The following is a 26,638-nucleotide window of genomic DNA, read 5'->3' on the forward strand; positions in this document are numbered from 1 at the left end:
ATTTTGTTGATTTTTTTTTACTTTTTTTTGTACACTTATGTCTATTAAAACCATACTTAAAAGTACAAGACACATAAGGAAACTTTGTTCACAGTTCAAACAATGACAGCATTGCTGGTATGCATGCGCTAATCCTTGGCAGATGGAGGTGAAGAGATGACAAATCAGTCTTCAGACTGTCATTTTCATTTAATTGGTTTGCGGAGTGTGCCGGAGCGTGACAGAAATCAGCAAATGTCGTTTCGCATGTCTGAATCCCGACATTCCAACATGGATAACAAACGGAGCATCTGATTAGCAAAACCTCCGTTTGTCAAGGAATGACATGGTCCTGCCTTGTTCAGATATGAATGTGTAACTTTGATAACTAACAAAAGTTGTCCTGTCTTCCTGATTTATTTGGGAACGTTCAAATTTGTGCATCCTGCTTGTTGGATTACAAACACATGTGAAACATCTTTTTGTTTGTAAAGGCCGTAGAACATGTTTTTGTCCAATCCTACTGGACATGCATCAGGAATTTAACAAGAGACTATGAGAAAACCAAGGCCAACCCTGTTATTTATGTATATTTTTTATACCTGATGTTAAGACACTTTAATATCAGTCTCATAAACAACCCGACTATAAATCTCAAACAAAAAAGTAAATGTTAAAATGATGTGAAACTGGCTTGATGCAATATGAGACAGGAGAACACTTTAAAAAAATTGTCACAAAATTATCCATCCAAACATTAAGTAAACTGACCAGTAGCTGACTCCAGACACTAGACTCCAGTGTGGGTGGTGTTTGCCAAAAGGTACTATCAGAGCCATAACAGAAGCGGTATGGCGCCTGTTTTTTTGGGAATGTTGTAACATCAGGACACGAGTGTGAAGTTTAACACTCAACACTCACTTTTGTCCATCATATTGTGTTGGGAAATACATGGCACCAGCTGTTGCTACTGACGTCATCACGCAGCTAAAGCTGGAGTTGCAGTGCAGGACATAAATTAACCACATCCAATCACAAGTACCCAGAATATGTAAATATTTTTCTTTTTTTTTTTCTTTTAGTGTTTGGCCAAAGGAGAGTCTAAAATGGCTGGTGAATTGAGAAGAATAAAGTAATTGAGGTAGGTAGAATGGTAATCTATTGCTTTAGGTACCAAAATTACGAAAGTGTGTTTTCAGTGTAAATACTAAAGTACTAAACTAATCAGTTACCCTTGGTCATTAAGTATCAAAGTATTTAATCACTTTAAGTAACAAATACTAAAGTAAATGATTATTTTGGGTACTGAACTAATTAAGTAATTAATTACTTTTGGGACTAAGGTACCCAAAGTAATGAATTACTTTCGTGTTTAAAGTAAATAATTTCGGTAATAATTACTTGCTCAAAGTAAGTGATTACTCTTTCTTACAGTACAAGCCATATTAGACACTTGTTTAGTCTAACATGCAAAAACAAATATTAAAAAAGATATGAATACGTAACTTCAATTGAATTTCTGACTCTATAGCTAGCATAACATCACTAATGCATTATTGTTTTCTGTTCATCACTCTAAATTGATATATTTTGACATATTAACCTAATATTCAGGAAATATTTGATCAATTTTAGCTCATAATGCTCAACTCTCAGCATCCACACATTCATCCACCATTATGTGTGGCTGTCTGCCTGGACAGGCTCAATCTGTCAGCCCTCCAAGAATCCTAATTGTTAAATAAATAAATGGACAAGTTTAGAACATATGACAGGATGGACAAAAAAGGCTGGGAAGCACAGATGGTAATCATACCGCCATGCTTGAAGAGTATTTTCCTGCTGCCTCCTTAAACAATGCTCCCAGTCAGCCTGCTACGCTGCTTACACGAGTTTTGCGGCAATCATTCTCAGAGCGGTGTCAAACCCAATTACCCCAAAAGTCAACTGAAGCGATATGCATCTGGAGCAACTGCCATCTACAAGTACTCGTCTTCATATTTGGCTGAATAGAGTCATTGGACCATTCAGCAATCTCTTATTCGTGTGCAGGCAGATGCTTGTATGTTGTTGCTTTCAAACACGCACACAGACACACACCTTTGTCATTGCTTCTCTTCTCAGACTTCCCAGGAAGATGGCTGTCAGTATTGTACTTTCCATATCAATGAAAAATTAGACTCATAATAACCTGTAGTTAAATGCGGTGATGTCTGCCCATGCCATTAGGCATCGAGTACGCTTGTTTTTCTCTACCTCACAACACAACATGACACATTCCTCATGGCTTCCCTAATACCGTATGAAGCAAGCAGACAGTCAGTGGGCTACACCCCGAGGCTGAACCCACGATGACCTGATAAGTGCCTGACAGGTCAGGAGAGGGTGTTGTCCAGGATATGGATAGTTGTCCTATGTCCCGCTGACCCGCAGCAAAGTTTGCTTGCTGCTATTTACTCAACACTGTGCTCGGTTCCAGGGTAAAAAGAAAAAAAATAGCCTCAAATCTATAAGTATGTTGGAGGGGATGACTGTTCAACGATTGCACTGCGGGCGATTGTAACTTTGCCAAATATTAACATATGGTACGAGATGTGTAACGCAGCAGGTCCCGACAAGAGCATTTTAGGAAATCGGGTGACATTTTTGGCCCTATATCACTTTCCAATGCGAGTCAAGTGTATATGCAGCTTTTTAAAGAATCGTGGTTTTGAAGTGAACAAAAACTTTTTTTTACAGTGTTTTACTTCTTGTAGATACGATATTGGAACAATAGGCACAGTGCCAATGCACTCCATCTGAGAAGCTGGGAGGATACACACCGTTTTCCACCTCTCAATTTTTTTGTCCTCAAAGCACAGGTCAATTCATCGTATATCATGTTAAAATATTTGTTATTTTGTAGCTGTATTCTGGATCTCAGCATGTCTATTTTTTGTGTTGATGAGGTAGTAGCTATATCCTCCTGAAACATAGCCTATTCTTTTGTGTCCATTGTTGTGTATGCTTTTCTTTGTCTGTATCTTTTGTCTCCTTTGAGCTACCTTACTAGTGTCCTAGTATTCTCAACACTGGAATTCCTGGCCTTTCCAATAATGTCTCATGTGTTTGGGTAGGAATGCAATTAACTTTATTGTAATGCTTAAACAAAATGGATACGGCAGAAGACTCAAATTAATAGGATGTGTCTCAGCTTATCCATTGTTACAGAGCTTGTAGTGACTGGGGTAATAATTATGTCCATGTATAACTCACGATCGTGATGAATAAGCTTGAGCATGCTTGTGGATATACAGTTTCCGACAAGTTTTTTTTTTTTTTTAACAAAGTCATCAGAGTTTAATTAACTGTGATTGTAATTTCCCAAAGTTTAGGGAGCATCATGACTTCACTCGCTCGAGTAAGATATCACACCGAGGCAAGGAATGGGGTGTGTGCAGCATTCCTTCAGAGTATAAAGATGTCCTGGTTTACCACTAAGCAGGCCAGCAGAGGTCTAAACCCAAAAGGGGCCCATTCAATCAATCTAAGAAGTCCAAATGTAAATAAACGTGTATGATGGTGGTGCTGGCTGTGTAGCCCCAGGGAAATAGAGTAAGAAAAAGCAAGCAAACCGTGACCTGAAGTGATTTGTACCTCTGGAGTTACTTCTTTGGGATCCTCGGGGTGCCTTACAATGCAGCGTATATTGGATTTGTTTACACTTCACTTGGCCTCAAAGGCCACCACGGCGGGTGGTGTAAAAAGGAGGGTCAAACACAAGGATGGCTTCTCCTTGCAGATGGATGGTGCTGAGTGAGACCTCTGAGCTTCTTTAAAATGCAGACTTGAGGTCAGCTCAAACAATTTCCACACTATATGCTACTGATGTGTGGACAGGCTCAGAACTGCTTTGGGATCAGAGGGCAACGAGAGTCCTCAGGTTGCTGGACACACACTGAGACTGCAGACAGAACTTGACTATAGGATCACGTCACCGCTGCCACCTACAAGCACAATTAATGTCAAGTTCTTCAGCGGAACAAGGCTTTAAAAAAACAGCTGATGATAAGGAAACCTTCATACTGTTAGGGGGTGAGATTAGAATTAATAAGGAGTGTGCTGAAGCAGCACTACTTGATATTGTGCTGACAAACTATGGACGGAGTGTAAGTTTGAAAACTTTCAGGTATTAGGTACCTATGAAGATTGCATTTAAAGCGCTGACCTTGAATACCCTTAAACGTTCATATGAATCATTGAATTACAAAATTGTGTCTGAGGACTTTTCACACTGCATTTAGCATTTGTTGTGTATGTTGTAACATGGTGTGATTCAATTCAGTATGTTTGTGGTTTTCTGGTGTAACAATAGACGCCTCCAAATGGAAGAGAGGTGTGAGTTCATATATAATAGCATCAAGATTTTTTCAGAGTAACTTGTACAGTAAAGAGAAGATGGAGTAATTGTCACGTATTTGGACCCAGAAGCATACAAGACAAAAATCCAATGTAACCACAACTAGAATACTCTTAAAACCAGACTAAAATATCAGAGAAAAAACTGCAAAGACAGCTTGAGATGATAGCTCAAGTACTTGACTTGAAATTTGGACCATCTTACTAAGAACCTCGAGTTAGTGTTAGACACAAGTTTGCAAGCTCCGACTGTGTATGGTAAAGCACCTGACCTACTGAGAGACGAACGTTGGCGAGTGATGGCAAAGGTAGCAGCTCTTTTGATCTCATCAGTGTTTGTTCAAGGTCGCAAACTTTCTCCAAACCTTCACCAAACCATCACTATGATAGGGGCTTAAAGGTAACAAATACATAAACAATGACCAAGATAACAGATACATGACCATATCTACTGCACAGCAACTGATATCACAACAGGAGCTGAGGAAAAAATATTTGTGATGTCCCAGTGTCCCAAGCTCTGTGAGACAAGATGGATAGGCATGCCGAGCTACTTTACGTCCAAACCAGAGGGAAAAGGCATCGGTCAATTTTTGGACTACATTGTTAATGGCGATCAACCGATACTATGGGAGAGGTAATGAATTGAAAATCAAGATTAACCCTGTTAAACGATCACCAGATGAGTAAAGGTCTCCAGAGTAATGACTAAACTCTGAGACAAGGAGAGTAGTGTATGGTCATGTTGTTTTTGTGTCGTTAAGCGAGCGTATGGGGCCAGTGAGGGCAGGGAGCTGCCTGCCAGCACAAATGCAGCTGCAGTTCTTAAGAAGCCAGAGGCCCGGCTGTATGAATGCATCAAGTAGATGTTAATTGGTGGCCCCCACTTTCTGCCACTAGTTGAGCTCCTCCCCCTTCCCGCTCTCCCCTCTCGTCGTCCTGTTCTCTCTTTTTGAGAACAAATGCCACATTCCTGCCATCAGTTATCTACTCCGCTGACAGCCTCAGTGGCCCGTGGAAGGCCCCCCCCCCCCCCTCCCCCTCCCCGCTCCCCTGCAACCTGTCCACTCCAGGAGGAAGCCTGTTTACACAGCGCTGACTGGGAACGCCCTGCACTGGCCTTATGACCCCCCTTTTCGTTCGCCCTTGCTTCCCCCCTCTCCTCATTTTACCCCTGTCTTGTTCTAAATTTTCTACTATTCTTTCATAGTAGAAACAACAACCGGTCAGTTATTATTCCATCAGAACTTTGGTGTCCCTCAAAAGCAATTGGGGAGCTACTGTTTCTCTGTAAAAGCGCAGGTCACTAGAGTGTGTATCAGTCATGGTTTTTTACAGGTCAACAGTAAGTCAGCATTGAGGGCAACAGTGCGCCTCACTGGTAGCTATCTCGGATTTGCAATTTCTTCACTGATATTCTTTTCCAACACTCAAGTATATCCAAAGAAATAAACTAATGATGGTAGCCTTAAACCTTGGTCATTTCCAAACTCGTACCCGGAAAGGTGTTTGAAGATGTGCTTGTTTTAGAACCCGAAGGTTGTGGGTTCGATCCCAGATCCTAGAAACACCGTCGAAATATCCTTGAGCAAGATCTTGAATCCCCAGGTGCTCCTGATTTTTTTTGTCGTCAGTTGATGAATTAGTAGTCTACTGTCAACTGCTATGACGGCCATGTAAGGTTGCGTTGCAGTCAGTGGAAGTCAAGTATCACTTACCCTGCTAAAAACTGGTCTTGCTGGTGTTATCGGTTGGTTTGCTCTATCTACAAGGAATCTTTTTGGTACAAAATTACTTATATGTGCTGCTATGCCCTTTAAACTTGCCATGACGATTAAGAGAGGGAAAGAAAGGAGAAGAAGAAGGAGAAGTAAATTTCACCCGCGTTGAGTTGCCACAAAGAGAGCCTCACTCGAATATGTTGACTTTTCCGAGGTATAAACACACGGGGTCAAACTCAGCTGCAGCTTAAAGCTAAACTTTTTGAGCGAGCAAGAGGCCAATTACTTTCTTATTGTGATTAGTGAGATAAATATCGTATAGTATTTTATTAACCGTAAAATGTAAGAAGTGTGTACTATATTTGTGTCATGGTGTTATCAGTTCATTGCGATTTTAAATGGGATAACACAATTAATAAAACCACTTTTGCTAAAGAACGTAAATAGTGATTTTTCTGACCTTAACCCGAATATGAATTGCATGTAGTCACTCTTTTCACTGACTGACATCACCTAATTACTTGATGTTCAACACCACTTTTGTTGTCGATATCAGTATGCTGAACGATGCATTTTTGTTTTTCTTTTGTTTTTGTTTTCTACTGCAATTTTTAAACTGTTTATAAAGTGGGTAGCATATTGCACTAGTGGTTAGAAGGAGCTTCAAAATTCTAAAAGGTTGAATCGCCACTAGCCTATCAGTTTGGAGTTTGTTAATACCAGTGTGTGTGTGTGTGTGTGTGTGTGTGTGTGTTTGGGGGGGGGGGTGCTCTAGCTTCCTCATACATTCCAAAACATGTATGTTAGGCAGAGGTGAGAAAGGTAAGTCAAAATATAAACATTGTAATACGAATGCCTCTGACACCGTCGGTCAAAATGGAGCTTTATTTCTTGAATGCTGACAGCCTTGCAAATTAGTGTTAAAAACCGGCAGCGCAGAGGCAAGGTGGGGAGGGAGGGGAAAATGCGCAAAGTTACAAAACTGTACACTGGCGTGGGTTCTGTCGAGGGGCCGGGCGCACGCCTCTAAAGTCTGGGGCCCCGAGCGTCCAGCTGTGTGAGGGGTTACTCCGCAGCTTGTCATCACATTGGGAGGAGGCTTCACAGAGGCGGATAATATCCTCCAACATAAGCAGTACTAAGCTAGGGAAGAATGCCAAGCTCCATTCACTTCACAATGTGTAAACATCATAACGGTTAGGAACTTTTTTTTTTTAAATAGCTGTCAATTATTACCACAGTGCCCTATTTTTAGTGCTTTTCAACTTTTTTTTCCTTTTCCCTTGTGCAATACCAGCAGTAAGCATTTTATAATTGAATGTGTCTATGATATTATACCAACAAAATAAACAATGTTAGCTTACTTTTACCGGCCAGACTGTAGGGACAAATACAGAACTATTGCTAATATATATATTATCCAGACACGTCCCGTTTTCAGATAGGAAATAAGATTACGGTTCTCAAAACCAGATTAAGGGCCTTGTCAAGATAGACCTGTTGATCCGTTTGCTGTTGAGAAATAGTGTTACTCATGGCATTTTGTAGGTTGAAAGGGGACCAACAGGGGAGGAGCAGATTGACCCCAGAGGCAGTGACCCAGAGTGAGTGCAATGTCCCTTGGTGGCCCTGCTCGCCTCCAAATTCTCAAGCGTCTCCCTCTTTGCAGACAAACAGCAGGGTGCCTGTTCCATTTAGTGGCTGTTTTGGAAAATGCCTTATGTATTAAAAAAAAAAAAAAGTACTGGCATTGCTAGTGACATGCTAGCACTGGTTAAAATTGTTAAATGTTTCTTTCACACAAAGTACACTCAAATGCTGTCATTTCAGAGAATTGGTCTGTCATTACAGTCATTTCAGTGAGATTTAAGCAATTATAAATTACAGTGTTTGAAGTTGAAAGGGGAAAGGAAGCTTTAAATAAAAGAGTCAGTGGCAAAATGGAGACATTGCCTTCAAGTGGTTGTGCTTTATGTTCAATGTGCTCTTAAAGAGACAAACCAGTCACAGAGCTTTATTATCAACAACAACAACAACAATAATAATAATAATAATAATAATAATAATAATAATAAGAATGATTAATCTTTTTTAGCACCTCAACTTTGGGCTTGGGCTCTCTCTCTCTCTCTCTCTCTCTCTCTCTCGCGCGTGCTCTCTCCTATGTACTTTTTACAGCTATGGGTGAGCTTTGGTAAGAGGTGGGGTACACCCTGGACTGGTAGCCAGTCCTGAGAAGTTTGAATAAGATAACAAGATGCATTTGGCTGTGTAGGTTTAACTGAAAGACACAATGCTTACATTTCTAATGATGAGTATATCTGACCGGAAAATATATTGATGTCATGGTGAGAAACTTTGTTTACAACAATTGAATGAATAGAGATGCTGGCTTTGCCCTGTTGTTGTCTGGGTAATGTTTAGAGGTCAGAGGGAGATAAAGAGCTGACTGACAGTAAGGACGGGTCTGCTGTTGGAAGGGTCAAAGGTCAGCTGCTCTCTGAAACCCTCGATTTATGGCTCCTTGGATTACTGGGTCAGGAACTCAAGAATTGTTTGGGGATGTGATCATTTCCATGACACTGTGTTTGTGTGCGTCCGCGTGAGGGATAGAGGAGCTTTCTCACTGAAAAATGTTGTATCATCGACAGGCGTTCGAGCTGGCTGTGTGCGAGTGGGAGAGCTCCTGCTGTGTGTGTGCGAGCGCTTGAGACAGAGACGCGGTAGCTCGAAATAGCAGCATGGAGGCTTGCTCTGCTGTTTGCCTTTCCAAGTTTGATTTGACATCCTAATTGCTACATGCAGGAACAAAATACTCTGAGGTTCCCCAAATTGAAGTTGATGTTGAACCAAGCAGGCTATGTTTAGTTGGCTATCTGTGCAGAGGGCCTACATTTTACCGAAAGTGACTCTTTATTTCTGCCGGTGTCTCTCGATTTTATTTTTCACTCTACAGCTTCATGAATGTGGAAATACGAGGCGGCTGAAACAGACAGATGTCTTCACAAAGAGGTTTCTGCAGAGAGAGAGTTAAAGATAGAAGGTGGAGAAGCAAAGACAAATTGGAAGATCACTTATTTTTATGCACATGCCCACATTTTTCTCCCTCCCACCCCTTGCAAACTTTGTCTCCACACAGTCCTGTGGCATCAGTTGGCAGCCCAGACAGGTAGCTGACAGTCAAACACAAGCCTTGTAGACTGGAATAATTAGCTGTCTGCACGGAACATGACAAGCTCACACACCTTCAGTTTAGCCTGAAGAATGCACCCGCAAGGGCTGTCCACCTATGGCCTGCCTGTTTGTGGGAGTGTCATCCACACTGGTGGTGTCTGTGGGTTAGAGAAAAGGAGGGTGATGGGATATTGCTTCAATGTCAATGCAACCTCTTGACCCTCATTAAAACTCATTAAATGTATATTTGAGATTTAATTAATGAGTTAATGCATCCAAATGTTTGTAATGGATTTTCACATAGGGGCGGCTCGGTGGCGCAATGAATAGCTCGTCTGCCTCACAGTTCAAAGGTCCCAGTACAAATCCACAGGGCTTCGGCCTTCTTGTGTGGAGTTTGCATATTCACCCCGAGCCTGCGTGGGCTCTCTCCGAGTGCTATATATATATATATATATATATATATATATATATATATATATATATATATATATATATATATATATATATATATATACTGTATATATATATATATATATATATATATATATATATATATATATATATATATATATATATACTGTATATATATATATATATATATATATATATATATATATACTGTATATATATAGAGAGAGAGAGAGAGAGAGAGAGAGAGAGAGAGAGAGAGCACTCGGAGAGAATTGGATACAATCAAATAACATCACAAAAGATTTATTGTGGTCATATTCCCTAGTGAGGGTAGCCTAGGTTAGGCTAGTTTAGCCTTCTTGGTATTTCTTGATTATCTCTAGCTTCATTTCCATGTAAATAATCTTCTTCTCTCTTTAACATAACTAGCAATCTTGGGACCCATGACTAACCCATTCAAATTAAAAATTAACCAGTAAAATGCACAATAAATAGTTATTTTAAGCACTCAAGACAAGAGCCAGTCCCCATGTAGCATGCCGCCATTTTGCCCGTGAAGCGGACCAATAGCATACCAGTATCTAAGGGAGTTGTGACGCAGACCAATAGCAAATACCTAAAAACGCCTGAAGATGGAGACAAAACAACACAAATACAGCCACCCCCTAGGGTCATGATAGTTGTTTTTGTCATAAAGCGGGAAAAATATCGTAAAGAGGGGACGAAAAATGTCGCAGTCCACGTCGTAAGCTGAAAAACATGTAAGGCAGGGACGTCGTGAACCGGGGGTCCACTGTACTATATTGTCCAGTCCAGGGTCTCCCCCGCCTACTGCTTGCCCGAAGTCAGCGGAGATAGGCGCCAGCAAGCCTGCGACCCTTGTGAGGATAAGCGGCAAGTTCAATTCTAGTTCGTTTTGCCTATCCTGTGTGTAGAGTTTGCATGTTCTCATCCTGCCCACGTAGGTTCTCTCCAGACACTCTAAATTGTCCTTAGGTGTGTTTGGGTGCCTAGGGTTGAATGTCTGGACTCATAAAACATGTGGCAGTATATATTTGGAATTTAATGAGTTAATAAATCTAAATGTACATCATGGATTTTCACCTATTGAGTATGGAGCATATACTGCATTATAAATCACAAACTCTATGCAGAATGTTGCAGAGAAACAAATTACCGCATGTAATAGGATGTTTTTGAAAATATAACTTTTCGGTTGGGTGATTTTGAATTGCTAAAAAAAATCTTACTGGGTGTAAATATTAAATACGGACTGACTCAACGTGAGTTGCCTGGAGCTACGGCGTGTGTCAGGCACAGATTAGGATGTATGAGCCTCTTCTATCCATGCCGTTTGCTATGAGCGATGGCTTATAAATTGAGCAGTAAGGTCAAGGGGGTGTGAATTAATGGTACATATAATCAGTGAGTTTACTGAGGCAGCCCTTCACCAACTTGATCCCCTGCTGTGTAACCCCAACAGCCTCTGGCGTACTGCAGGCTCCCATGGCAGCAGGGGTAAACATGTGTGTAAATACACAGTGCTTTTGCACTCGCACGTATGTGATGCATGAGTGCACAGCAAGGGCAGAGGGAAACCTGGAGACATACTGTTTGTATGCACATGTAGCAGACACTCAAAAATAAACCCAACGACACATGCGAGGCACACACACGTCCGTAGTGAAGGAATCTGTGTGGAATGACAAAAGTGCCTCAGGTGAAATGAATTGCATCCAATGAGATGTATTGGGAGGATAGATATGTAAAGGGCTGCGGCTGACAGCTGCTATTGCTCCCCCGTTAGCTGGTGCCAAATGACAGGTCTGTGGAAAAAAGTGCGTTTGATAATACAACCGCCGCAATCTACCGCTGGATTCGCCTTTTCCCTTCAGTCAGATCCTCCTGAGACACAGCCTATTCATTTTGTCCACTTTGGATGAGGAACCAAATTTTAAAACACAAGCAAATGCCTTTGCCTGTGTTTAATGTCGTGGACAGTTATGTGCATGTTTTATCAATCAATTTGTTAAAGTTGCATTTCTTTGACGGCCATAGCTATTGTTACATCTATGCTAATTTTAGGAGTTATATATATTACTCACCATTTTCTAGCTTCAACCTTTTGAAATAGTGATACAAAAAGAGAAAACCGTATTTCACTGAAACATATATTCCACCTAAAGAGTTAAAACTATAAATGATTTGAAAATCCTTTCCTGAAAATGGACAGTCAGACTAATAATTACACTAATAATATGTTTTTGTTGGTTTTTTTTCATTCATATTGTCTTCATTACTTCTTTTTCAAGTTAGTGTTAACAAGGCAACAATTTAGATAATTGAGTATTAAATGATTCCTTTACTTTATAGATTGAAGTCATCACTACTTGGGCTACCTTAGTACCTAAAGTATGTAATCACTTTAGTTCTTAAAGTAATCAGTGATTTTTTGATGATGCAATTAATTTGCTGTCTTGGTGAGACAAAATGGACTCAACAGTGGACACAAATGTATAAGCTGGGTATCAGGAGGATATTTTTTATTTTGTTGCCTTTAATGCGAACCTACTGTCGAAAGGAAAACGCTGTTATAAAAATAGCTTTTATCATGTTTTGACTGATTCAAAATCTCACAATATGCTTCAGATAAATATTTACAGCGGTTTGTTTTGCAGAATGGAGTAGGGTGCAAGAGAGGACAATGACTAGGCCCATGGTGCCCCTATTAAGCAGCAGCCTCAAGGCGAGTGGATTAGCCTGAATAGTTGGTGCTCCCCAGGTACAGGATTTGCTTTACATTAGCCCGCTTTGCCTTTGGCAGGCGCTGCTGCTCAGGTCACTTAACCGCAACTCGCCATGCAGGACACTTGATTTCCTATTGCAATTAGAAGAAAAAAAAAACAGATCTAATTGCTTTGCAGCAAATGCGGTTGATTGAATTAATATATAAGAAAAAAAAACTGAAGGGGAGAGGTCGCGGGGATAGATCACCTTCCAACAATCCACGGATGACAGTGAGAGGTAGCCATGTAGCTCGGGGCAACACAGCTTTAAATTTTAAACACAATTCCTGCTCTGCACCATTTTAATGTTGTACGACTGGAGGTGGAATCCGAATGCATAAAATTGACTGCGTGAAAAGATACTGTATAATAAATGTATTCTGCACAGCGTGTGCCACTGGATCGAATCATTGATTAGGAACGCCGAGCCCAGTGCTCAACATCCTTGTTTCATACATATTTCATTAACACCGCTAACACTGGCTGGGGCTGCTGTCGTGGGACTGTGACAGATGTCCATTAGTTGAACCCAGGGCTAGTGAAAAGGAGGTTCTCGTAACCTATACCACCCCAGAGCTGGAGTCCCCATCTGGCAAGCTCCATAGATGTGTCTCTACGGTCTATACTTTCACTTCACGGTGTCATTCCAAACAAGCCTTTCTGGCTTCTCTTGCAATGGAATTGCTATGCTATATTTGCTATGTGTTTGTCACCTTTGTCGTCATGGTCATTTTTATGTATTTATACCCTTTGTCATCAATCGTGTTGGGGACAAAATCATGATCTCAGACAGCACTCTTTCAAGAGCTGCATCTTTATTTATTTATTTATTTATTCATTCATTTATTCATTTATTTATTTATCTTTAAGGCCTCCTATTTCTCAAGCTAACCAATTAGTGAGATGCTCCTGTGGACAGGTGACATGAACTAGCTCCAAACTGGTAAAACAAAAAACAAACAAACAAACCAAAAAAAAAGAACACAGCGTGTATGTCACACTGTCAACCACTCTCGAAAGTAACTTCTTTCGCGGCTGCTGCGCAACGCTAGGCGCAAAGCTATCTTGCTCTGCAAAAAACTTCAAATGTGTCAGCCAGGGCAAAGAGCTGTCACCTATAACCAAAAAATTGCATCAGAATTTACGTGTAACTCAATAAAAAAAATAATATGAAGGCCACATCAGGATTTTAGAACTTTTGCCAAAAACAACAACGGCCGATGTCAGCCATGACCAATAATTTGAAGTCAAAAGTAAGTTAAATATCAGCAATGTACGCTTTTATACTACAGAATACAGAATTGTGAGATGGTTTTGTTGGATTTAGTTTTTGTAGTATTATTATTTTTACTATTTTATTTTTACTATTGTACTGAAGCTTGAATTGAAAATAGAAAATTGCAAATATTTATATGTGTCAGGAAAACTATTTTTTTCTTTAAAATCGTTCAGTCTTATCATATAGGTTCCTATATTCACTGTTGAGAGTGGTTAGTTCCTTGATGTATCAGCAATCGCTATGGTTCTTTAGATTTCAGACACATCAGAACATCAAGTCAGGCTCTCAAGCTATCATGTCAAGCCATCTTAATTGTCTAGTTTAGTTTCCGAGTCTAGTTTTCCAAATTCTGGTTTAATTTGATTTTTTTTTTTTTTTTTTGTCAAATGAATTTCTACATTTCCACTTTAATGCCCTGTCAGCCTCTGAGTCCAGATTCTCCTTCTCATGAATTAATATCGAGTTACAAGATATACATGATCATTAAAAAAAGTCTTTGAAAGTTATTAGGCTCAGATTGTTGTAATGAATACTTGCTTTAATTCCCATGAGAAAAGGTTCCACATGGTGGTCCAGACACAGAGTGCAGCACTGGGATAGAAACGTGCTCCACAAACACAAATATTCGAAAATCATAGAACCCTGAGGGACAACTGGACCTCATTCACTGACGGTGAACAAATAAATGAGTCCTAAAAACCTGTTGACTCACTTATTCAAGGTGGTTTCACCATCTTTTTGTTTATTTACGTGTTCTCAGCCACTAATACGCAACAGCATACTTTTTCACTTAGGGAAGCAGAGTAATTGCTTAATGACTTGCGCAATGTATAATCCTTTCATTAATATTCTGCAATTTTTGTTCTCTTGAAGGGTAGAGGTGAGCTGGTGCCTATCCCAGCTGACAGGTGAAAGGTTGGTGTGGATGATCTGTCAGGTGAGAAGCCACCTGTATAATATACACTTTAAAGTGCAACCTATCATTTATTTACATGATAAATGAATGATTATTATTAATTATTATGGGTTATCAATCTTATTGCACTTTCAGTTTTGTCCTTCTGAGCACAACTGGGATGAAACGTTTGGAAGGGAGACTTGACTTAACAACAGCAAGTTGGGGGTAGTTCCGGTTCGCATAGAACATTTGATTTTGAAACACGTGAGTACAGTTCCGCACAAATGAAATCATATTTGTTGTTGGACCTGTATTATCTCAAGACTGTATATTGAATTATCATTTGGTTTGACGTGCCGTGACGTGACGTATATTCATCTTTATTATTATTATTATTATATTGGTGCCATTTGTATGTTTGAGTATTTATATCAAACTAAAATATAATCTACAATATAATAATCTATAATATATAAGACAGTGTGTATGATTGTGTTTATTAATTAATTTATTTATTTGTACCTATTCTTCTGTAGCCTCCAACTGTGTCTCCACACAGTTCCAAAGGCAATTCAACTGTTGTATTTAATCATAATCAGATATTTCTTTCACTGTCTATTTACAATATAAACAGGATAGTTTCCTGTAGAAAACAGGACGAAAGTCCACTTTGATCAAAGATTGCACAATACATGAAGAAACCTATGTGATTGTGTCAAAATAGTAACATATTTCAAGGCATACCTAATGTTGTGGCCATTGGAGGAAGATTTATCGGGATGTCAAAATACGCCGCACTGTGTTCTAATTATACCAAACTGACAAGTTCTTCAACTTTGTAAACTTTAAAACTATTTGAGGAAAATCAAGCTAGCATGCTTTACGCAGGAAAACAATGTTGCATAGAAATTTACCGTTTTCAGCTCCAACAGTTGCTTTAGACATATGTATTCCCTCCCTTTTTCTTTTTCATAGCGTGAATGCAATTTGTCAGGTGAAGACGAGTGAAAAAAAATGAGGCCAGCATATGGGCTCCCTATGTGTGTATGTGTGCGTGAGTGTGAGTGAATGTTTCTCCTCTTTATTTTGGGGAACTAGAGCATCGTCTCAGCGCTTCGCTATTCCCCACTAATCAGGTGCTGCCAACCTGCCAGCCAAGGCGGTATGCGAGGCCTTTCAAAACACTCTGCTAATTAACAAGCCCCCAATGCATCCCTTCCGCTTTTACAGCACCAGCACATCTGCCATAGAAAACTCAGAAAAGAGAAACAAAATTATCACCACGAGCTAGAGTGGACCCTTCACTTTCACACAATCTGAATAGGTGTGTGTGCGTGCGCGCGTATGAGGAGCAGTGCATGTAAAGTTCTTTCCAACAGTTTTGAATTTGTCTTTTTTTTTCTGGTGACAAGCTTTGCATTGCTTGTTTCGACATTGGCAAGGGGTGCTCCTTCCACCAGGCAGCTGAATAGCTTGAATAGCATTCCCGACTTATTATAATGACTGTTTACATGTCCCCAATACCGATTCAAAGACACTTCTCGTCTTGCCTTGGATCTTGCAGCGCATTTACAAATCTTTGCCATGAATCTATTAAAAAGATGCCATTTTCATCATACATGTCTTTTATCCAAAAGGTATCATGAATTTAAATTCTGATTGAGCAGAAAGGCTCCTTGTATGACTAATAAAGGGTAATCTTCCAGGAAGATTCTCAGTGAGTCATTTCAAAAAACCTGATGTATATATTTTCTTGTTGTGTGATGTTCATTCTGAGAAATCGACAAAAGCAGAAAGCTGTCATACGGCTGGATTTCATCTCATGCTTTGGTAGTCAGTCATTCATGCATGTCAGAAAAATTGCATGTAATAGCCACCTTGTTTTCTGGAAAAGGTCTGCATTGATTGAATGAGTTATTTATAGACACAATATCAACTTTTCGCTGTTGAAAATCGCAAAATAAGTAAAGTAAGAAACATGACAATGCTGTTTCCTTGTTCCTCAACGTGATGGACACATAACTTTAAACTAGTATATCATCTCTGAATATATTACATTTCCTTTGGGGATGAGCTTGCTGGAAAGGCTTCGGGCTGAACTACGAGGAAGTGTGTTATAAATCTTTGACTTGACTGATCTACTCGTGCAACACGAGCACTGTCAAAGAGAATTCTACATTTGTTTGAATAATGTTTTGTTTGTGTCACGAGGTCCAGTTCAGTCCACTCTCCACTGGATTGAACTTTTGCCCTTTCCGCAGTCAAACTCTCCCACACAAACCATCACAAACAAGGCGCAAGCTCGGAGCGGCCTCATGTCATATAATTGCTGCTTTTATTCTTGTTTTCCCTGGCTCGCACTTTTTGATTCGAGGCAGAGGAGGAGTGTGGGAAATTTGAAACGGTATTGTCATGAACGCCTTGATCATTCACAAGAGCTACGAACATACAATGTAAGCCTTCCTTGCTGTGGCGCAGATGGCATCGTAAAAAAAAAAGAAAGAAAAAAAGTGGTGTACTTTGCAAACACCAAAAGCAAACACACAAACAGCGGTGACCCTGTGAGTGTCCAATCCATCTTTTCTCCTGTTGGGCGCTCATTGTCTTTAGAAGATCAAGGCGTTTGCACTGAGCTAATGGCGTGCACGCTCATTTCAGGCCACTCTTGAAATGTAAATGGAAACTTTTCAAAATGTTCGGCTTTTTTTTCTCCCCGCTTTTGTTTTGACTTCGTACTTTTCACTTTTATTATCACTCTTTCGCAATGCTTTAATTTACAGTTATTTGGTTTTGCTCATTAATCTAGGCGCACTTCAGCGCTCGGTTAGGCAAACTGTCGGGCTCATTTGCATACCTGTTTGGTCCTTTTTCTTTAGCCTGTGGAATTTGGAATCGCAATTGTATCTGGTGAATACGATGGGCTCCATTTTGTGGGAGGCAAGTTTGTTTTCAAATGCCTCATGCTGAACCTTTGAGCGTTTCATAGATTGCCCTTCCAGGACACAGATGTTCCTCTTCTCAAATAATGCAACCTTCATAAGGGCTAATATTCAGTTTTGGCATGACCGCACGACGAGAGTTGCAGCTGTGCCTCCGCATTTGTCAAAGCCCGTCATCCGGAAGAATTTACGTGTTATGAATCACACGGGACTCAAATGTGGAGTCAAAGTTTTTTTCAAAACAGCACCGTTGTCGTTTGTCTGTGAAAACTGTCGAACGAAACTCAGGTGTTTTAAGTGTTCCGACATATGCGCAGACAAAGCCTTTTTGATGAGATCCAGTTTATGCACATGTGAAAAGCACAAGGAAAAAAATACATCAAAACAAATGGATTGTTATCGTCTCGCACTTGTAGCACTTGCGTCTTGTATTATTTTATTGCAGCAACTGTAAATAATTGGTTTGTGACAAGTATTCCGCAACTCATGCATGTTTGGATGAGTTTTTGTTCGATTTATCCAAGCTGAAGTATATAATGCCAAGTAAAACAAGACTCGGTCGACGAATTTCTTGCTGGATAATGTTTGAGGCTTTTAATGGTTTTCACTTGCTTATAATCGCTCATCAAATTGACAGAGCTGAAAAAAAATATGCAAAAGGTTCTTATAATAATAATACATTTTATATATATTTACATATATAGCATGTCTATGGAACGCGTTTCGGCTCTTTTTTTCATAATAAATTGAGTCAACATTTCTTTTTTGAATAATAAACTTAGTAGAAGGTGAGTTTTTTTTTTTTAACTATGACTTTATGTGAGTTAATATAACTACTCCAGATTCATTTTTATTTAATGTCTTCTATCCAAAAAAATGTTTGACACCAACAGACATTGCATATGGTAACGATTAGCAATCACAATTAGCATGACTTTCAGAAGCTAATACAGTCTTTGATGAAAGTGTGATAACTAGTAAATCAGTAAATGTTTTCGGCCCACAAGTAGCATCAGCCATTTGGCTACTACACAAAGTGCACAAAGACGGTCTTTGCATAAGGGTTTTTTTTTTTTCTTAAAACCTTACTGCTGTGGTATGATAATTTTTTTTTTGACATGGAAAATGATCCCAAACTTGTGCTATATACTATTTGTGGAGGTTTTTTTCAATGATGTCATTGCTATACTCCGTATGTCTGTAGGAATGGTCAGTGTCGAAAACAGCGGTGGAGCTTAAAGGTCAATGTCAACCTATATTCAAAGTTGATTTACCTGACTTGGTTGACTTTCCCCCCCCTCCCTGCCTGGTTATAAATATATTCTTTGCATTGTCAACAACAATATTGGTTAACAAATGAATTCATCAAAAGGTTAAGAACTAATGAGGCATAATGTTGTTTGTTTCTGTGCTAATAAAGGCCAATTGTGAAGGTTTATGGCTTTATGATCCTTGCGCCATTCACAATGAAGCAGAAGAGCTTAGGACCTGAAGCTTCGAGTGAACCGAAGATTGCCAATACAATTATCTCTGGCTTTTTTTTTTTTTAATTTGTGATACCTACGACAAAATGACATTCAAAATGATGTTGTTATTGCTGGGGGTATGTTTTTACTATAGTTGTAATTTTATTGTAGTTTGGAGACTGAGGTTGAAGATTAGAGAATAGTATCCTAAAAGATTCATTGATGGACTCATATTTAATACACAAACCAATATTTTTGCTTATTAGAGCTTTATTTTATTTATATATTTATTTTGGCTAATATACCAGAATTTAGTTTTTAGAGAATGACAGCTAAAGACGGTGACAATTTGCAAACTGATAATGTCGTCATTATCGATACACCGATACACTAAATACAATACAACTGCTCTTACAGTCTTCAGTTGTTTATTTTATGGCTATGTCAACCAACTGCTCATTTCGATTTGCAAAGGAACTCTGTTTCTTATGGATTTGATGCGTGTATATTTTATCTCAATCCGAGAGAAATGCTGATCTTTTTTTACAGCACAACATTGGCTCGGGTAAGGATCCAGCATGGTGTTGACTTCTTTTTCAGCCTGTCGAAGTTTCATGAATGATTAAAAGCGTTGGGCCCAGACCTGCTCATAAATAAACAGCAGGCAACAGGACTGAGCATGCTTCTCATGGACAGGGGGAGCTGACAGACTGCCTTTCAAATCATACCACTCATTGCTAGTTAATCCACTATGTAGCTTTTATTTTTTGTGGAGCAGTCGGTCAGACGTCATGCATATTCACCAACACAGTTTAGTCGAAAACACATTTCTGGTGTGGCGAAACTATATATATATATATATATATATATATATATATATATTTTTTTTTTAACCAATAAGCGTCTGAATGACTGTGCTAGCTTTAGGTTCATCCAGTAGACGAAATGTCATCCACATGTGCACTTGACAGAAATCCAGAGGAACGACCTACATAATGGCCCCAGTTGGCTGCCTAATGCTGATTTCAAGAGTTCACTCAGTCCCACAGTGAGTTGAAGGGTCACCGCTTCCATTTGTGGCCTTTGCAGCTGCTTCAAATGAGAGCCAAGGTGCCACTGGGCGATGCTCCATCTCAGTCTTGCTGCAAAATAAATGGTCCTCAGCCAACCACCCTGCACATGTTGAACTTTGGGCTTCAGAATCACATATCAGCCAATTTTACTCCCCTGATGCGATTCACTTCACCTGGAGGTCAAGAGCTTGGAAATGGACAAATGATCATTCTAACTGAGACAGTAATGGGTGAAAATAGCTTGTGCGTGTTCTGAGTGAGTCATAATTATATCTTTGCTAGTTATTTGGATATCAAATTATTTGGCTCAAATGCAAAAATACTAAAATGCCTGTCAAAGCGTTAACATTTGAACTCAGGCTGCCAAATATACCGTTTTGAACACCCATTGGACTAAAATTCTTTGACTCTTTGACAATATACAATAAATAAACTAATTGTGACGGCGCAATTTAAGCCAACGTTACATCAATGCTTAATTTGTCTTTTTTATATTATAATATAATATTGCTTATTTTTAGCCTTAGTTTTACTTGCTACTATTGGTGCAATGATAAGTCGACAGATAGTCAAATGCCAAATTATTTAACAATTATTTTTAAAAATCAGTTACTCAGTTAGATTGTCCTAAACGCTCAGAATTTCTTTGTCTTGACTGGAAATAGTTGACGATTTTTTTATGTCTCGTAAGACAACACGCTGATTATTATAGGTGTGAATCAAAATAGACATTTGCAAACATACGTTAGACAATAATGACCACAATTTTTGCCAATTTCCTGATTTTGCGGAGCTAACAAGAAACCAAAATTGTTGAAATTATAATAATTGAAAAAAAGACATGTATTTTTTAAGAATAATTGCAGCCTTACAAGTAACTATGAATTTTGAACTTTAATCACAAAGAATTGACTACACATATAATTCCATTTTGATTCATATATGAGATAATTACTCATGTTTTGTACATGTCATGTAATGTATAGTTGGTCAACTGCGTGAACTTTTTAACAAAGTTTTTTATTATTATTATTATTATTATTTTATCATGCCAACGTTGCAATTTGCAACATACAGCCTGAGCAATTTTCAAGTAACTTATCAACATTCTTAGTGTTAAAAGAAAATTGTGGCCTGTTTAATACAGTTAAATATAAACACGCTGTCTTCACTTAAATATATGTGAATTAAGCACAGTTAATAGTAAGACAAACTATTGCGCCGGTGTGACGAGTACGCAAGCTCCAATAGTCTTTGCTCTCTTTTTGTCACTGAGAAATGTCACCTGACACTCTTCTTTTCTTCCTCTGATTTACCGTATCACTCTAACCAGATTTGTGACACAAATTGGCATATTATGACAATGACCACAAGGGTTAAATGTTGTTCGCTAAACACTGACTGGTTTCCCCTACTTTTGCACCCACCCCATTCTCAGCCTTTTCTCTTTTCAGCCCATTATGTCACGGCCCCAAACCTGCTTAACACATTTCTAAATGACACTTAGTGCGACTCTCTTCAAAGGAACCTTGAGTTGTGGGTTTTCCTCGCCTAATGTGGCATCTTTTGCTGTGCAATAGATTGAAGGGGGAAAGGTGGGGCCTTTGGGGACAATGGTGGTTTGTCTTTGGAATGGCAGGGAAGGGGTCAAGAATCAGAATGCGGGGGACATTAGCAGGCAGCAGATTGATACAGAACCATTGATTCCCGACTTCTTTTATACGTTCCTCCTGGACATGATCTGCATTGCAAATCGAGGTGCTGTCGCATTGGCCTTTTTTTGGAGTCAGAAAGGATGGGGGGGTTGGCTGGAGCGAGGACGAGGTTGAGCGGGGAGATTGAGGTTCCCACAACACACTGGCCCTCTAGACTCCATAAACCCACACACCCTCCCCAACCCCCCCCCCCCCTTCTCCTCGAGCTCCAGCCCTTGTCTCAGGATCCCACCACAGCTGCCTATGCAGTCTCCCAGGACTTGCCCTCACTACTGGGCGAAGCACAACAGGCTCATTGTTCAACAGGGTGGAGGCATGGGGCAGTTCTGCTCCTAGGTGTATTGTCTCCCCTAACAAGGCCCATAAGGTTGGAAGGAGGACTGCTCATCAAAGTGGGGAAATGGAGTACTCGTCTGTAATAATGAGGCTGCTCCTTTTGGCCTCTGTGACACAACGTGCTTTAAGTGTTCCAATTCGGTCCTATTGGTGTTGCTAGAAATGTGGCAATGCATCCCGCCGCCACATTATGCTAATTTGACACATATTCGTGCATCCTAAAGATACAAGTTACTGTACTGTGTAGTATTCGTGGATTGCGGTGCTGAAGTGATGCACAAGGAATATGGGGGCTCTTTTGGCTTGCAGGAGAAACTTTACAGGGCAATACCCAGGAATTACACAGTACCATCTTATGCAGCTTGAAAGTTAGCGGTAAACCCTTATCTTAGCTTTACTATGAGGGACTGTACAGCACACTACACATTTAACATGATGGTTAAAGAGGTACTATTTTATTTACTGACTTATTTAGCCATTTTTAGCATTAAGTCCTTAATTAATCTGATAAATAAATTACTGTGCTTAGCAGACCATGACTTTCATCCTTAGAAAGTTTGAAACAAATACCTCTCCATAAATGTTGATCCATGAGATAAAAATTCCAACTGAAACAGCACCTATGAGTCAACATGATTTGTTAAATATGTGATCAGGAGGAAGGGCAACTGTGTCAAACTGAGCATCAATGTGTGGAGAGTCATTTACGTCCACACCGGTTTCTAGGGAGTGTTATAGCGCTGCCAGCTGTCAGCTATTTTATACTAGATGCAGCTATAATGATGCCTGAGATACAGGTAAACACCGGCATCATGTGCATTATGCCATTCTAAGCATAATTAAGTTGTTTGCATCCTGATACGCAGAATGAGCGAGATTTCAGAACAGCACTGCATTGTTTGTATTAGGAGCAACATTTGCAGTAGACAGACTAATCAGGCTGAGAACAACTTAAAAAAACAATGAGCATAAAACGTTGAGCTGGAAAAGTCCATTTTGACTATTTTGTTTACAAACATTTCTGAGGAAAAGCATCAGACCTTATCTTTAAAAATCAAAAATACTAAAATTCTGAGCTTTTCAGGAGGTTCATTTTGTGTGGAGAAAAATGTATAGCATCGTTCATGAATTTTAGACAATAACTAAGTAGGGCTAAAAGACCTTATACATTCTGTGTATTGTCTTGCTCTGACATAAATAAAACCATGAAAAGTACACAGTATAATTCAGACTGAACTACACCAATTCCTCACCTGCCTCTGCAATTACAGGAAAAACAGAAAATGTTGATGTCAGGGCATCTGTCCTGTGCAGAGGCAGACCATTAAACAAAAGTGAAATCACCTAAGTCAATTCAAAGTTAGAAGTGATAATAGGTCTACCATAAAAGCTATCGAGAAATGAATGTATTTCTACCTAACAAAACAGAAGGGACACGTTATGCCTGAAAATTCTAATTACCCTCAGAGCATGTAAACTGGGACATGAGTAGAAATACAATGCCGGTAGCTCCACTGAAGTGCACATGCAAAAATGTTGACTAAGAATATTGTCGGCACAGACAGTATACACAGCAATTAACGTTCCATCACCTCAAAGGATTGTAGAAGCTATATGCAAATGGGTTGCATGGCCCCCAATTATAGACTTTCACGTTGCCACTGGCCAACACTGAGCACTTAGCTTCCACCCTATTCGTTGGTATTGCAAATGTAATAAGCAGTACGCTTGCAACAAGGTTCATTCCAACTTCTTTTTGGAGGATGCAAATGAGTATCTCCGCTCACATTTTCTAAATTCGATCTGGTGAAAGTTTAGTTTGAACCTGCAACTCATCAGATTTTCCAACTGCCAGTGATGAGGTATAATCAAGAGTCTGTATTTCCTGTACATTTCTATGATATACATTCTAGTACTGTGAAGAGATTAAAACAAAAAGCTTAATTCATTAAGCTCTGTAATTAATCAAAAATTAATCAGGTTATAATCTCACCTAAACCTTTCTGAAAAAAAGCCTCAACCGGGGTCGCTATCCTTTGCTTCATCGGATCGACAAGTCTCTCTTACTCTTCCGTTTTCATGCCTTCCTTCTATCCTTCCACCCACAACAGGAGCCTATTAGGATATGCCGAACGCAACGAGAGCCAATTAGTATCAACTTCAGGGTGTGATTGACCTTTGTTTTCAAACCCGTAACTAGCAATGCACCAACATTGATCAAATAAGCATACAGAAAGCATAAAGTTAGAGAATAAAAATCCGAATAAAGTGATGAAAAAGTAACTCTTTAACTATGACTGTAATAATTTATCACACTCCTAATAAATTCATTTCTTTTTCCTATTGTTGAATCTACTTCTACCATCGCAGAAGTTAAGTAAACTTAACAGACCTTCTGTGTTTCTCAGTTTTACCAACTCCTCCTGGGTTTGTCATTGAGGGCCCCGGCTTTGAATTTGGGATCTCTGGCTGCGAGACATGGCTCCACAGTCTCTGGTGTTTGCCATCCTAATCAGCCGCATTGTCTCAGAGATGACCCAACTCTAACCTCGGGGCCGCCGACTTCAAGGCCGCTTGCAGTGGATGGCAAGGCTGTGTTTGCAGCAAACCCTGATCTAAATTCATTAACCCTCCCACAAACACTTTCCCAAGGTTTGTTTCCAGGGCTGGGCACAGCATCTGAAGGAGCGCTAGACAAGTGGTCTCGGAGCCGTCAATGGAAATCCTTGTGGTTATATAATTGGAGGATTGCCGAGGACGGAGAGCACGAAAATCAATAATTAAAGAATTACGGGGGCTTCGCACGTGAGCGTACGAGTGAAAAAAAAAAAAAAAAAAAAACTGTCCTGGCAACAAGGTTAGAGTTTGACGTGTTTGTGTTTGGCTTTAGCTGTTCTTTGAATTACCCTGTTGTGTTATTATATTGATTTCAGGGAGAAGAGAATATTTACACAGCCATCAGATTTGATAACTCAACATTTTATTTTATTTTTTTTCAGTTGTACGTATACAGATTAAGATGTAAATGTACAAAGTCCGACAGACCTAATCGAGTTTTGGTGGCATACGACATGAGTGGCATCTAAACCAAGAGTCACATTATACCAGCTCGCTGGGGCACCGGGAGCAATTGCAGTGGCTCATAAAAATGGTCTTGTTTGCCTAGTCCTTGGGGAACGATATCGAGGGAGCCAGAGAAGCGCCGCTCCCCCTTTAAGGCTTGTCAGGGGCTTTGACAGAAGCTGTAAATTTAATCCATGGACCTGCTGGGATGCAGAGGAGGTGAGCAGCAGGAAAGCCTTTCCTACTTCAAGGACCTTGGCTGACTCCAGGATAGCTGCCAAAAACCTTTAAACCTGATGACAAATTCATTTTGCTCAGCTGCACCCATAGTCCGATGCAGAAATAAAACATGAGATACCTCCGCAAACAAATATTGCAAATAATGGTGTGGCAATTCCACATTGAAGAATATATTATGTCTGGAAATTATTCTTGGCGAAGTGTTTCTAACTCCCATGATATTATGCCACCAAAGCGTCGCTTGAGTGGGAGGCCTGTGGCGACGTGGGGGTCCATCTTGCTTGAGAGGCATTTCGATATAACTTGATTTTATGGAGAGGCTAACTGTGCTGAGATGGCTGAGGAAAGGGATTTTTACAGCCATGAGAAGAGTGGATTGCAAAAAGCAGCAGCGGTGTGGCTGGAGGCCTGCTTGGAGAGCAGTTTATGAATATGTTTGTATCTGAGGTTTTGCCCTCCTCTTAATGTCAGAGCCATGCTAATCGCTTGGTGCTCTGACATCTGGAACCCCCCTGGTGATGAAGAAATCACACTGGCTTTCAATGAGTTTTTGATGTGGTCACACCTCATCTATTGCTCGGATAACCATTAAAATAGAGGAGGGCGTAATTTTCTTTCCCGTCCATCCTGCCGCAACGCGGTGTACCCTCAGAAGTACGCCGTCGTTCGGAGTTTCACATCAATTCTTGCTTATCGGAAGACTCTTTAGTTCTGACCTAATCAACTACCTGTGAATTTTTCAAATTATTTCCGGATCATATATGACAGCATTGCCAGACAGAAGTGTTAGAATGTCATCTGAATAATATATGGATTCTCTATTGCATTCTTCATAAGACTTTGGCACTCAGTCCTTCTTTCTAAGCTTTCAATCACTGAGCCCCGGGGGGTTGTGGATACCTGCTCTTTGAAGCATTCAGAAAGAAGAGAGCAGAGGAGAGTCAGGATGTGCAAAAAAAAAAAAAAATCTCCAAATACAATGTGTGCCGCACAATGAAAGTGACCATTATTTCAAGACTGCAGACATCAGCCTTACCTATGAAAATGAGTGCATTGGCTTTTTCTGATTATTTTAAAGTGAACCTTCCCGTTTGAATTGTAAATTGTGTCGCTTTTTTTTTGCAATCCTCATTTTCACTACGCAGCCTAATGTTTGA

The 26,638-nt window shown here is 39.8% G+C and overlaps 1 protein-coding gene across 10 annotated transcripts in view; it reads left to right on the plus strand.

Moving 5' to 3' along the window:
• LOC148407784 (uncharacterized) overlaps nt 1-26,638 on the plus strand; it is a 227,954-nt gene that overhangs the window by 41,914 nt on the left and 159,402 nt on the right. For 3 of the 10 annotated variants that reach the window (XR_015863638.1, XR_015863636.1, XR_015863639.1), the window contains exons 4-6: nt 1,062-1,120; nt 14,625-14,688; nt 14,803-14,913. The exons of 6 other annotated variants lie outside the window; for them this stretch is intronic. The gene's annotated coding sequence lies outside the window, so the exon portion shown is untranslated. The remainder of the gene's footprint in view (nt 1-1,061; nt 1,121-14,624; nt 14,689-14,802; nt 14,914-26,638) is intronic. One more of the 10 variants, XR_015863637.1, reaches the window with a different exon arrangement.

Source organism: Hippichthys cyanospilos, chromosome 19, assembly GCF_059441005.1.
Source record: "Hippichthys cyanospilos isolate Australia breed blue-spotted pipefish chromosome 19, RoL_Hcya_1.0, whole genome shotgun sequence".
In the NCBI taxonomy this organism is placed as follows: Eukaryota; Metazoa; Chordata; class Actinopteri; order Syngnathiformes; family Syngnathidae; genus Hippichthys; species Hippichthys cyanospilos.